Raw genomic sequence first — 10,150 nt, 5'->3', positions numbered from 1 at the left:
GTCTCGTAGGAGCCAGAAACCACCACTGTACCCCCACCCCAACAGACGGTTGGAGAGGCTTAATAAGGGTCTGGCTCCGCCACCCTACCCGGCCCAGTCAGCCCTGCCGGTCCTGCCCCACCTGGCCCAGCCACCCTACCCTGCCCACCCTAACCACCCTGCCCTGCCTCCCAGTGCCCTGAAGACACCCCCATACCTGGAGAAAAGCAGACCGAGCTCCAGCATGGTGTGAGGGGACAGCCTCACTTCCGTGGGGGCCGGGAACATATAGGACAAGGACAGACCTACACTGAGAGGTAGTCTGAGAGGGACTGACCAGGACAGCTCGTGGTAAGTGTGTTTGTGTGTGTGTCTGCTTATGTTGTCACTTGGGTTCTGGTGATGGGGGAAAAACTCTATAAAGTTATATATTGGGATATTATTTTTTATTTATTAGTATTTTTTTTTACCCCTTTTTCTCCCCAATTTCGTGGTATCCAATTGATAGTTACAGTCTTGTCCCATCGCTGCAACTCCTGTAAGGACTCAGGAGAGGCGAAGGTCGAGGGTCGTGAGTCCCCCGAAACACAATCCAGTGAAGCCGCACTGCTTCTTGACACAATGCCCGCTTAACCTGGAAACCAGCTGCATCAATGTGTTGGAGGAAACACTGTACACTTGGCGACCGTGTCAGCGTGCATTGTGCCCGGCCCACCACAGGAATCGCTAGAGCGCGATGGGACAAGAACATCCCTGCCGGTGTAACGGATGTGAAATGGCTAGCTAGTTAGCGGTGGTGCGCGCTAATAGCGTTTCAATCGGTTACATCACTCGCTTTGAGACCTTGAAGTAGTGGTTCCCCTTGCTCTGCAAGGGCCGCGGCTTTTGTGGAGCGATGGGTAACGATGCTTCGTGGGTGACTGTTGTTGATGTGTGCAGAGGGTCCCTGGTTCGCACCCGGGTCGGGGCGAGGGGACGGATTAAAGTTAAACTGTTAAATTGATGCTGTTGACCCGGATCACTAGTTGCTGCGGAAAAGGAGGAAGTCGAAAGGGGGGTGAGTGTAACGGATGTGAAATAGTTAGCGGTGGTGCGCGCTAATAGCGTTTCAATCGGTTACGTCACTCACTTTGAGACCTTGAAGTACTGGTTCCCCTTGCTCTGCAAGGGCCGCGGCTTTTGTGGAGCGATGGGTAACGATGCTTCGTGGGTGACTGTTGTTGATGTGTGCAGAAGGTCCCTGGTTCGCGCCCGGGTCGGGGCGAGGGGACGGACTAAAGTTAAACTGTTACACCGGCTAAACCCTCCCCTAACCCGGACGACGCTGGGCCAATTGTGCGCCGCCCCATTGGTCTCCTGGTCGCGGCCGGCTGCAACAAAGCCTGGACTCAAACCAGGTTCTGGTTCAAACCAGGTTCTCTAGCGGCACAGCTAGCACTGCTATATCGCAATATAATTTTTGCGCTAGCTCGCTGTACCTGCACTAAAACTCCAGTATTTTTTCTTCATAGCTTGTTCTCCATCTTCTTTTTAATAAAGGAGCCAATTAGTTTTCAGCACTTTTATTTATCATGGCTCTCTCTTCTCCCTCTGCAGCAGACATAGGTGAGCAATAAAATCACAGTATTGAATTGAAATACATATAGAATTGTGAGAATTGCAATGAATATCATATCGGCTCTTAAGTATTGTGAGAATATCATATCGTGAGATCCCTGGCAATTCCAGCCCTAATGGGTTCCTTCCTAATGGTTCTGATTCATGACTTCAAAGAAATAGAGAGCAGGCAGCTCGTGGATTACACAACCTGGCTGCTGATGTACAGATGTAGGATCTTAATTTGATCACTTTCCTGCAATGCAGGAAATGTAAAACTAGTAGTTTTGTTGAGATCTAAAAAGGCTTCTGTAGTTTGTAATTCCCACTTGGAAATTTCCAACTTGATTTTCCCTTACCAAAAATGTATCAACCTCTACAAAAATGTAAATGTATTATAATCCACATAACACATAACCGGCTCAAATTAAGATCGTTCATCGATCCGATATATGTACGTGATGCATGTACGTCATGATGGTAGTATAACAATTTGATTATACAAAATAATATTTGAACAGCTATATTTGTGAAAATGCAAGATGATTGCTTGTATGTGTGTGTGTGTAAGTGTGTGTGCCTGTGTGTTTGTGTATCTGTGTGTCTGCTAATGTTGATGTCACATGAGTTCCCACTTCTCATTATATCTTAGTCATCATGACTTCAGAGAAGTGGAGAGTAGGCTGGAGATGAATAATTTCTTGTAACGAGACACTGCCATCTGAGATTGATAGTGGAAACAAATGTCACTAAGTATTTATAGGATAACAGTCATGACTCAATATATATCTGAGCACTGCGGGACTACAAAATAACTCCCTGACACATTTATCTTACTATCATTCACAGAGATAATATTTATAAAGATTGTGTTACACATGAAAGATCTAATTGACCACCATCAAACATCACAATTTAAGAATTCCAGAACACGTGCATTGTCTAAATGAGTAGATAAGGTCCCAAAAAATACAATATTGTTCGATTTGGTAAAGAAGCGTGAAAATTGGCACACTTTTATAATTTTTAACACTTAAAAACACCTGATATAATGCTATTCATCAAAGCCCTTGGTCGGTATATAACGCCCCCTGTAGGCCAATTGTGAGAATGCATGTAGGGTACTAGGGGTAACTAGCCCCCTCTAAGAACAATGTCTAGTTTGGAGAAAAAAAATGATATATGGATGAAAGTCATGCTTAGTCAAATAAACTATAAAGGGAAATAAATGGATACAGTTTACACTTTTTTTGTTATTTCATGAAAAGTAGATTTTTTAAAAGTACCAGGGTAACTGCCCCCCTCCCCCCGGGGGTGCCAGTTACCCCGGTAGAAGATTATGGCATAGGATTTCACACAAGTGTGTTAAAATCCATTTTATTCTTTAGTAAGTAATACTTAAAAGCTAAGTACAGTTGTCTTATTTTAATTATTTAAATAAAATATGGGTGGAAGTGGTGTTGCACATGTCACCATTAATATTCGCACTATGGGGAGATTTGATGTAAAGTCCCTCTTTTTAACTCACCTGCACATTCATTTTCTTTGTTCTTTCTTTGTTGTTAATTTTTGATACAATCCATCATGTACAAATGCACTAAATATTATTTGAATAATGCAATATTTTAAATCCCAGCAGTCTTTAAAATGATTTTCAGGAGCAAAAGGTTTTCAATAGTTGGAATATAATATTGGAATGGAATATAACCAAAACCATGAAATAACTTTTGGAATATAACATTTCATACAATAACTTAACTAATTAACTCAGTGTAACATTGATGTGGCAACTCTCTATTGCTCTGCTATTGCACAATTCTAAATTGTACATAGGTCCCAAATAAAGCTATCCCCAGTAAAATTGGAGCACACCTCATGAGCCCACCAACCAGTCCCCACCTGTGACTGAAAACAGGGGGAGAGATGCCAATTGAAAAGCTCTCTTAAAAACGTAGCTAGCTATCTACCTACATGACATAAAATACTGTGTAAAATAGCTAAAAGGTTATAAAGTAACATTAACTGTGAAGCTATCAGTCCTTAGTGGAAACATTTACAACTGCAATTAAGTTATGTTATCTTTTGAATGTATTTTACCTCAGACGATCTGATATTAAGGTTGCTAGCTAGCACTCGTAGCAGCTTATGCTAACTAGCTAGCTGGCTAGCATTTTCTGCTACTGAAGTTGCAAGCTAGCAAGTTAGCATAAACTAGCAATAACTGGGCTAGTCATTTTCTAAAAGACAGGTAGAAACACATTCGTAACATTCGTAACACACTGGTCACGACGTGGCCCTTAGGGGGTGTATATCATGGCTCCCCCCTCCTCACTCTCCCCACCACAAATTGTATGACTTTATGACAGGTCATAAATACCTGGTAGAAACTACCATGCAGTATTGAGGGAGAAAGTCTACCACAGGGCTGCCCAACCTTCTTCCTGGATATCTACCATCCTGTGGGTTTTCAGTTAAACCCTAATTTAACACACATGATTCCACAAATTTTCTGCTCAACAAGACCTTAACTAGCTGAATCAGATATGCTAAATTAGGGTTGGACTGAAAACCTACAGGACAGTAGATCTCTAGGATGAGTGCTGGGCAGCCCTGGCATACCAGAACAAAGGCCTTCTCTTAGTTCAAAACTCCTAAACCCCAAAATGGGAGAATTAAACAATATTTCTACTTTTGAGAATGTGGGAATGGTCCGTGGACACTTAAGGGACAGTTATGATGAGTGTGTTTCATTTGGTGATCTCACGAAGGACAGGAAACACACATCACTGTATCTTTTAAAGTGTACATTTCCCAGCTGTCAGGTTTACATCTAAATATTGTGAAACATATGTGATTAAACATGAAACTATTTGTGAAAAGATGTAATGTCATGTTAACCTTCTAAATCAGAGTATAGATTTTCATATAAAGATGAACTAGTCAGTGGCCACACCCCGTGAGCCCAGACATCACATTAGGCGTCATAGAACTTCTGCCACAGAGTATAAAACACCATCCTACAAAATATGCATTAACTTTTACTGCCTCAGAAACCCGGATCCGGGAGCACCCCCCACCCCCCACACACTGATTAGCATAGATAGCATAGCTTCAGAAGTAGATAGTAGCATCTAAATATCATTAAATCACAAGTCCAAGACACCAGATGAAAGATACAGATCTTGTGAATAAAGCCACCATTTCAGATTTTTAAAATGTTTTACAGGGAAGACAAAATATGTAAATCTATTAGCTAAACACGTTAGCAAAATACACCACTATTCTAACTCCATCAGTTTCTTACTCCTTCAGGTGCTATCACCAATTCGGCTCAACTAAGATATTGATAGCCAATAACCTATAAAAAAAACCATCAGATGACAGTCTGATAACATATTCATGGTATAGGATAGTTTTTGTTAGAAAAAAGTGCATATTTCAGGTAGAAATCACAGTTTACAATTGCACCGACCATCACAAATCCACTAGAATTACTAGATAGAGCAACGTGTATGACCAATTTACTCATCATAAAACATTTCATAAAAATAGACAAAGCATAGCAATGGAAAGACCCAGTTCTTGTGATTTCAGACCATATTTCAGATTTTCTAAGCGTTTTTCAGCGAAAACACAATAAATCGATAAGTTAGCATACTACATGTTCCAACGTTACCAGAGCATCGATTCCAGCCAAAGAGCGCTATAACGTAACCACCGCCAAAAGATATTAATTTTTTCACTAACCTTCTCAGAATTCTTCCGATGACACTCCTGTAACATCATTTTACAACATACATATACAGTTTGTTCGAAAAGGTGCATATTTAGCCATACAAAACCGTGGTTACACAATGAAAATACTAGGAAATCAAGCCTCAATATGTCTGACGTCATCTATCAGAGTGATCTAGTTTAATTAAAAGCTAATCATATACTTGACTAAAAAATACAGGGTTGACAGGAATCGAAAGACAAATTAGTTCTTAATGCAACCGCTGATTTACATTTTTAAAATTATCCTTACTTTTCAATACAGGGTTGGCCAAGTGAAGCTATACCAAACAAAATGGCGATGTATGCGTTTAAAATATTTCGACAGAAACACGGTTTATCATATTAAATATTGCTTACTTTGAGCTGATCTTCCATCATATTCTTGGGCAATGTATCCTTTCTATGTTATAAACGTCTTTTGGTCGATAGATGTCCTCTGTCCTTCGAAATGTCCACTAACAACGACCGAGACCGCGAAACGTTCCCAAAGCTAGAAAGTGCACGACAAATAAATTCCTCAGAATCGCACTAAACGGATATAAATTGCTATAAAACGGTTAAAATTCACTACCTTATGATGTTTTTAACAACTATAACGACTGAAAACATGACCGGAGAAATACTGCTGGTTAGAAAACGATTTGGAACGAGGCAGGTCCGATGGCCTTCACGCTTGAGGCGCACGTTGAGAAAGAGGGGTCTCTGTACATTTTTGTCATTTATAATGGCTGTGAACGTCCCATAGAGTTCATTGAAAACGTGATGACGTACAGACACCCAGAGGAAGACGTAGGTAGTGTCGGTTTCTTCATAGCATTCACTGTGGCCTTATAAACAGACCCCAGATCAGAGGTAAAAATTTCTGAAATCTGAACCCTGTCATGAAAAGTGCTGTAGAAATTGTTCTGTACCACTCAGAGACAAAATTTCAACTCCTATAGAAACTATAGACTGTTTTCTATCCAATAATAACAATAATATGCATATTGTACGATCAAGAATTGAGTACGAGGCAGTTTAATTTGGAAATGTAAAAAAAAAAATAATGCTAACAGCTCCCCCTATTGACAAAAGGTTAAGTCAGAGAACGCCGGGACAGAGTCCCCACATTGGAACGGCTACAATTTTATAGGTAATCGGAGACCATACAGCTGTAGTTTTGGCTACATGTCTGGAAATGGTTCAGCTCTGAGACTATCGATCACTACAGAATAAGAGCAAATCTTAGACGTATAATTACTGGTCTGCAGCTAGAAATTACGTAAATCTAGAACGAGAATACCGACAACCGCCGAAGCATTGATTCTATAAGAACATTTCCGAATGGTACTCTGAAGTATCCATTCTAACCACCTACAACTACGAAAGACATTGTGACTTCTGGGAAAGTTAACCAGAGACTCTGATGAACTCTACAGGACAAGCGACTGTTTTCTACGGAGAGACAACAACGACATACGGGCGTAAATATATACATTTAAATTATTCTCGAATAAGCGGCCGTTCATGTGCAAAGGATTAGCATTTCAATAATTATAATTATCCACTTGGTGCAGTGAATCCATTTTGTCTTTCTCGCTCTCTCAGTCCCCAGTCAATTCGGGAAATAGAGACTCTATAAAAAAAAATCTGTGGTGCCCTGACTTCCTAGTTATTTAAAGTTTACATGATTAGTTTAATCACGTAGTAATAATTACACATAGAGGATTGATTTGATAAAATAAGTCTTCACATTTAACCCTTGTGTAAGGGTAAAAAATGACCTGCGACTATGTTTAACAGCATAGAAAATCACTTAAATGATATTTTTTCAACTTGAAATTTGATGACTTTTCCTAGAGTGACCCCAACATTAGAAAAAGTGAAACATCACAGACAAAATAAAAACAATTTCAGACTAAATAAACATTTCTTGAAAGCATTGTTTACTAATGGGGAATGCAGTCAGAGGCTATAAAGGTGCTGCAGATGACAGTCCCTCCAGTTCTCTCTTTGCTGAAGCCATGAGTGCACGTTTCAGTGCCCAACAGGTCGTAGATCAGATTTTTTCAGATGTCCAGGAGGAACAAGAGAACAATAATTTGGAAGAGGAGGAGGTATCTGAAGAAGAAGATGGGGAAGAATACAACCCAGAGCACGATGCATCATCTTCAGATGAAGAAGAAATCCCCCAAGCTGAAAGATAATTTTTTTTGTCAAAGAACAGCTAAATAACATGGTCCTTGTCACCATATGACAACCAGGGCAGGATGGCAGCACAAATGTCATAAGGATGACCCCAGGGACCACAAGACATGCAGTTGCCCATGCCCAGGAAATTGCCTCAACATTCTACATGTGCATCACACCAGCCATTGAAAAAATCATCCTGGAGATGACACATTTGGAGGGTTTCCGTAAACATGGAGATAACTGGAAAAGGATAGATGAGATTGACCTAGGGCTGCTAATCTTAGCTAATCTTAGCGAGTGTGTATATGTCCCTAGGCGAGGCTACATGTAGTCTCTGGGATGCAGAGAGTGGAGGGGGCGATTTTCCGTGCCACGATGCCACTGAAAGTCTTTCACACTTTCTCAAGAATGCTACGATTTGATAACCGTGAGTCAAGACCTGCAAGACATGTGAAAGACAAACTGGCAGCCATAAGAGGTCTGGGAGAAGTGGGTGGAGTGTCTGCCATACCTCTACAACCCTGGGCCTGAAGAAACAGGAACAGCAACTGGTTCCATTCAGAGTTACATTTTTATTTTCATATCTGTAATGTAAGTGATTTTCACTATTCATTTTATTATGTATTGCTGTAATATCATTGATTTATGTGATTGTTTTCTGTGACACTGATACTAATTACTGATAGTAATCTCTTTTGTCAAAAGGTCGCTGTCCTTTCCGGCAGTATATGTCCAGCAAGCCAGCAAAGTATGGCATCAAGATATGGGTGGCCTGTGATGCACAATCCAGCTATGCTTGGAAGATCCAAGTCTACACAGGGATGCCGTTCAGTGGAGGCCCAGAGAAGAACCAGGGGATGCGGGTTGTGCTTGATGTGACAGATGGACTGAGGGGGCACAATGTCACGTGTGACAATTTCTTCACCTCTTATGAACTTAGCCAGCAGCTCCTGAAGAGGAAGATCACAAGGTTGGCACAGTTAGAAATAACAAGCCTGAGCTCCCCCTGCACTCCTCGCAACAAGGGGGAGAGATGCCTTCTCATCAAAGTTTGCCTTCACCCCCACCACCACTCTAGTTTCTTACCTCCCAAAGAGGAACAAGAATGTGGTCCTCCTGAGCACACTGCACAAAACGGCTGAGATCGTGAGGGCAGGAAGCCAGCCATCATCCTGGACTACAACCACAACAAAGGAGGAGTGGACAACCTGGACAAGGTGATTGGAATTTACAGCTTCAGGAGGATGACTGCCCGCTGGCCCCTGGTTATCTTCCATAACATCATTGATGTGTCCTCATACAATGCCTTCGTGATATGGAACACGATCAACCCTACCTGGATGCCTGATAAGCGGAACAAGAGGAGGGTGTTCCTGGAGCAGCTGGGAAAGGCACCTATAACCCCACACATTCAAAGAAGGGAGCGCCGCACAGCAGCCTCTGCAGCGCTTGTGAAAGCTGTTCAGGGGACTGAATCCTCTCCTGATCCACCTGAGGCTGCAGCTGGGGCAGGCTAGAGGAGGAGTTGTCAATTCTGCCCCCAAAGAATGACTGTAAAACAAATACTATGTGCTACACATGTGAGAAATACATATGCAAAATCCATGAACACACACTTGCATACTGTCCTACATGTGCTAATTAGAGTTGACTGATTTATGTTCTTCACGTTTTTGTTTTGCATCTATTACCTTATTTTATTATATTTATTGTTGTTATTTATACACCTTGTGGGTAGGGGCAATGGTTAAAAAAATGGGAGAATACTTTTATTTTGTAGTTGAATTTCTCATTGTACAGTATATAAGAATATATCACTATGTTGCCAAAAAAGTTCAAGACTGCTATTGTTTCCCTTCAATAAAATGCATTCAAAACTACTTTCTGCACATTTCTGTTACTTTCTTAGGCTAGTGCTATCTCTTGCTACAAAATGTTTACATATATGTTTACACCTATGTTTACACCTATGCAGTACCTTTAGCAATAATAATAATAATTGTAAACCTCTACTTTAGTAAAGAAAACCCAGATATTCACAAAGTTTGTGATGAATGACAGGTTGTTTCTTCATGCAAAATAGATTTGTGGTTTAAAATTCAATTAAGCGGCTTTATTTTAGGGGTTGAGCGAAGGCGGGTCATTTTTTACCCTTCGGACAAGGGGAGTGTACAGAATGTTAAGACTACACTTAATGATAGTCACAGACACGACACACTCATCCAACAATTTACAAGAAAATTATCTATTTAAAAAAAAATATCTAAACAAGTGGATTATTTATCTTAAGGAATTCCTACTTGTTTATTTAAAAAACAATTATAGATCTTACTTCATTGGAATATATCGACAACTTTTTCAAAATTTATATATTTTTTAAATAAACGTATCACGTTAAACGTTAAAATTTCTCCAAAAGTTGTGATGACACAGAGGACATTTTTTGTTGAGCAAGAGCAGTGGCAGCCTGGCTGCCAGTGCTCTTGCTCAACAAAAAATGTCCTCTGTGTCATCACAACTTTTGGAAAAGTAAATTTTAACGTTTAACGTGATACGTTTATTTAAAAAATATATAAATTTTGAAAAAGTTGTCGATATATTCCAATGAAGTAAGATCTATAATTGT

At 40.4% G+C, this 10,150-nt stretch overlaps 1 long non-coding RNA gene across 1 annotated transcript; it reads left to right on the top strand.

The window, feature by feature from the left end:
- Window positions 1-201: 201 nt before the first annotated feature.
- LOC139560238 (uncharacterized) lies at window positions 202-9,404 on the top strand. The gene is made up of 2 exons (XR_011671892.1): window positions 202-330; window positions 8,230-9,404. It is a non-coding gene; the product is annotated as an uncharacterized lncRNA (long non-coding RNA).
- Window positions 9,405-10,150: the final 746 nt, after the last annotated feature.

Source organism: Salvelinus alpinus, chromosome 30 (assembly GCF_045679555.1).
Source record: "Salvelinus alpinus chromosome 30, SLU_Salpinus.1, whole genome shotgun sequence".
In the NCBI taxonomy this organism is placed as follows: Eukaryota; Metazoa; Chordata; class Actinopteri; order Salmoniformes; family Salmonidae; genus Salvelinus; species Salvelinus alpinus.
This window is presented reverse-complemented; position numbering and strand designations above follow the sequence as displayed.